Raw genomic sequence first — 5,311 nt, forward strand, 5'->3', positions numbered from 1 at the left:
ATATTCATCACATTAGTCACAACAGTTGTTTGAGAAATTATAGAAAAATCATCATTGTCAATAATGTTTATAATAGAATTCATCTACAAAACAGACAAACACAAGCAAAAGGTGATCATACCGATTTGTGTCAACAAGAAAAAAAGAAACATAAAGACATGTCTGCAATCAATGCCATCTACAAAAGCATAAAAAAACAAGCTGTCAGATTAATTCAATGGTTAAGTGTGAACAAACTTCCTATTGTATAATGTTTGAGCAAATTATTTATTTTTAAATTATAGTAATATTTGTTGATGAAGAAATCTATGAAATAAAAAAAAACCCCCGCAAAATATATTAAAAAAAACGAAAAACTAAAACCGAAATAAAAAACCAATGGTTTGGAGTTTTCTAAATAAAACATCTAAATTTCCAATCTGATTTTGGTTTTACAAAAATTCAACTTTCGAATTTCCATATATAAATCTCTCCCCCTTTTTATAATTAAAAAATGATTATAAAACCAAAAAGGGAATGAGAAAGCGCTCAATTCGAAATTTTTCTATCCAAAACTCCCCCTAAACAAATGGCATAAACATTTTGCTTCAATCCGGAAAATCCAAAATATCTTTAATTTTTAGCTTCGTTTACGGACCGCCTTTGACAAAAATTTGGGTATAAATTGTCATTTCAAAATTCTGACAAAGGTGGTTCGTGAACTAAGCTAAAAATTAAAGATTTTTGGATTTTCTGGATTGAAGCAAAATGTTATGTCATGTGTTAAGGCCTAGGGGGGGGGGGATAGAAAAATTCCAAATTGAGTGTTTTCTCATTTCCTTTTTGGTTTTATAATCATTATTCAATTATAAAAAGGGGGAGAGATTTAGATATGAAAATTCGAAAGTTTAATTTTTCATATTATGCGGACTTGAAGACCGAAGTGACCTTGAGTATTTGAAGTTTATAATTATTTGATTGGAGATTTGGAAGTGATTTCAGTTCATGATGGGTTTGGACTTATTGAAGATTTTTGGAGTGTGCATAAATGCTCAAATTTTGGGAAATTTTTTGGAGAATGAGAAACTCCTAATTACCTTTTGATGCTCAGTTTATATGGTCACACATTCTAGAACCCAGATTGAAAAGTCATGGAAGAATTGAAGATTTTATGTTCATCTCTACATGTGTCATGTTTGATGCTCGATTCGTGAAGTTGCTCGAGTTTGGAAGATTTGAAGTGGGTCATCCATTCCTAACTTTGAGGGGGAGAATGTTGGGTACAAAGTTATCCATATATGACTTTGTAAACGGTTTGAATTTTGTAGACTCACTTGCATGTGGTAAAGTAGCCTTGTGACATGATATATATATATATATATATATATATATATATATATATATATATATATATATATAGAGAGAGAGAGAGATGTAAACACTTCTATATAAGGTGTGTTCATACCATATGTAGAGGTGTGCTTGAGAGATGTTACACTGAGAGTGTTAGTGTGTGTTAATTATGTACATTTAGTCATTGAACTTTTTTAGAGGGAAATGAACTTTAGATTGTTTTCATATTTAACTTTTTTTCATTATCTATTTGTCACTGAACTATTGAAACTGTTCACATTTTACCCTTATGACCGGTAACAACCGGTCATAAGGGTAAAATGTGAACAGTTTCAATAGTTCGGTGGCAAATAGATAACGAAAAAAAGTTTAGTGACTAAATGTGAACAAAGTCGAAAGTTCGTTACCCTTACAAGTCATTATCCCTTTTTTTATTTGTGGTGGTGAGCCCGTATTGGGTTTTCTCTAAAATGGGCTTCTTACTACCTTATTCCCATTCTATTGTTTTCCTTTTCTCCCATTACTTTAATATAAGAAATATAACCAAAAGTAGATGAGATGAACGATTGGTATAAACAATCAAATATCACTCCAGTTACTTCATAAGCATCATTAATTTGTGCCGACCAAATGACATAATGCTATAATTTAATAATAACACTTAAATACACAAAAAAAAAAAATCAATTTTAAGACTACAAGTCTACGAGGGGAGTATGTGGCCTATAATGGAGTTCTATTTAAAAACTATTATGTTGGATGCTTATAATGGAGCTCTATTTACAAACCGTTATGTTGGATGATTATAATGGAGCTCTATTTGAAAACTATTATGTTAGGAAACTTATCTTGATTGTCATAAAAATAAAACATAGCATCCTTCCAAAATTTTCTTCACCTTCTTTATTTTAATCTGCATAAACCTCCATCCTTCCTCCATCTCGATAGTCTTCATCTAGGACATCATCATTATCACACCAATCTTTTAGCGAGGTATCAGCTGACAGAGAACACATGTTCCACCAAAAAAGAATAATACAACGTCATAATATATAATATGAATTTAGAAAATTTGAGTAGAAGATTAAATAAAAATGAGTTGAGCATGTAATCTTGATAGATAAATATTGTTTTTTTTTTCTTTTTGACTTAATCTGCATAGAGTGGCTAATGGTAAGATGCATTTTGATGAGCTTTTTCCCACCTTCTCCAATAGGTTTTTAACCTTTTGATTTTTTGGATTTTTGTTAAACACACACACATATAAAATTGAGAAAGTAGAGAAGAAGCATCAACAAAACCTCAAGTTCATCGTTTGGGGAGGTCTGGTGGCATTGGCTTTCAGTGGAGCAGTGTGTAGCGCTAACTGGAATTGTACAATATTTCTTTTATTTCCTATTTTTGGTTTAGACCAACCAAAGACACATATATTGTAATAATGTGCTTTCATTCCACTTATATTTATAGTACACAATGTACTGTTGGATTTTTTTTGTTAATAAGGTATCGTACTTAAAAAAACTCTACTATAGTTGTATCTAACTATTTGAAACGACTGAGAACTTCGATTTTCACATCTTGTAATAAAAAATTCATAATTAGAACACAAAGTAACCCCTTTAATCTGTTGTATGACTCAGTTGAATTTTTTTTACATCTAAACAAATTCTACCAACTTCTAACCGGTTGGTATGGAAAAAAAAAGTCCAAAAACTGAAAAGGAAAATCACATTTTCATACAATCGTCAACCCAAAAATTGAAAATATAAGAATTGTTATTATTGCAATTTGGCATCCTGATCTAGAATAGAGCAAACTCGTTACCTTAAGCCAATTGACCACCATAATATCACCACCACTTTGATTATGAACATTACTAATGTCTGGAAACCATGAAGGAAAATATGAATCTTCAGCTACAATACTTTATCAGTAGCTGGATGCCCTAATTGAAGAGGAAGAATCAGAATTTACTTATCAATTATATTCATTGCTACAGTTGGCAAAATCAAAATGATAAATGAAAAAAAATAACAAAACGAAAGAGGGGGTAGGCATGAGTAGCCTTACGTGGTCTGTTTTCTCTCAAACATTTTTCAAAGCCTGCAACAAAGTTACAAGTCAACACATTAAATTAATATCAAATATGACCACCTCTAACATATAGAAGAAAGGATGAGCTGCAATTATGGGGAGAGGCACCCTAGAAATTGACCACTTTACCTGAGACGCACCTTCAATTACAAACTTATAATTGATTATTTAGTTTTTGGACAATATTTAAATGACAATACACGAATCACATATACCTTCAATTACATCTCATGTGCAGTGAACATCTATATACTAATGACAATGAAAATCATACATAATCTTTTCTTTCTTGCATAATATATAGATATAATTTGGTACGGAATATAATCAAGCACTTTTTATGAAAAATCAATTGATCCATAAGAGTCACCCTACCCAAACATCTGGTAATTGCTTCCTCCATCATGTCACTCAAGACTGTGCTTCACTCAGTTTCTATGCAAAACAAACTTCAAAGACTCCTTAAAGCCTATTGGTGTTTCAGGCTTAGAACAACCCCCGACATATTGACCTCCAATATCAGGGTCATCTGATTTGACACCCTGCCCGCCCCTGAATGGATGAATAATTTTAGGGTAATACTGAAAAAATAAATTTATCATATTATTATTCTAATCCATTCATTACAAACTAATGTTGTAGCTAAAAACAATTTGTATAATATGTAACTGGTCATGAATTCAAACGAAATTGTTTAAAAAAAGAAAATACAACATCATGAACTCCTTGCTATTACAACCTACTCCTAAAAAGATGCATCCAATCTCATCTGATTTCATGATTTTCTGGTTCATGCTGCCCTATCTTTTATGCGATGCTCCTTGCATTTTGTGTTGTTTTTGTGTTAAATAAAACTACACATCCAATGAAGAGAATAGCAAGATACTTTACTTTAGAAGGGGATGGGGTGGGGGGTAAGAGTGTAATTTTAGTATCATATCAACAACAGTTCCTATTTTTGTAAGCTAGAGAACCCTTACAGGCAATTTATCAATAATCACTCATGTAGTTCCCATATGTAAATTTTTCATATACATTACAATAGAATGAAATTCAATTAGATTCTTTTTCCTTTGTATTTGGAGTATAAATAATGAGAGATCACTTAATTATATTATTTATTCAATCAAAGATTCAACTCCTAGTTTTATTATTGTATAAAGTTGGGGTTTAGGAAGGATATAATAGCCATTCACACAAATGAGTGAGAATTGGAATTGAATTTAATGACTTAATAGAAAGAAATAAATTCCTTCATTGGTGAGATTTTTTTAATGTTGTTGATCATTCAAAATCAAATACTATAAGCAAAATCATAAAATGATTATATGCAAAACATTTAAATAAAATGTAACTACTACTACAACATTCTCAGTCCCAAATTAGTAGATGCAAAGTAAAGTCGGCTAAATTACAAAGTTTGTGCTTACTTGATTTACTGTTTAAAGTGATAAATCCAACATTGTTGAAGTCGGTTTGCCAGACGTATACCAGTGATGTTGTGGGCCAGTCGGTGTTCTTCTCAACGTTCGTATTCAATCTTCTTCTCCACTTCGAATTTACTTCTTCGATTTTGAAACATGTTTCGAATACATCACATAAAAAATCACAAAAAACAACAATCGAGATATAAATTATATACATATATTAAAAGTCTTAGCGTTTGTGAACAATGCCTTTTGTGCACTTCAAAAGGCATTGTTCACAAACGCTAAGACTTTTAATATATGTATATAACTTGTATCTCGATTGTCGTTTGTTGTGATTTTTTATGTGTTGTATTCGAAACATGTTTCAAAATCGAAGAAGTAAATTCGAACTGGAGAAGAAGATTGAATGTGAATGTGGAGAAGAACACCAAATGGCCCACAACATCACTGGTATA

Source organism: Lactuca sativa, chromosome 5 (genome assembly GCF_002870075.4).
Source record: "Lactuca sativa cultivar Salinas chromosome 5, Lsat_Salinas_v11, whole genome shotgun sequence".
NCBI lineage: Eukaryota > Viridiplantae > Streptophyta > Magnoliopsida > Asterales > Asteraceae > Lactuca > Lactuca sativa.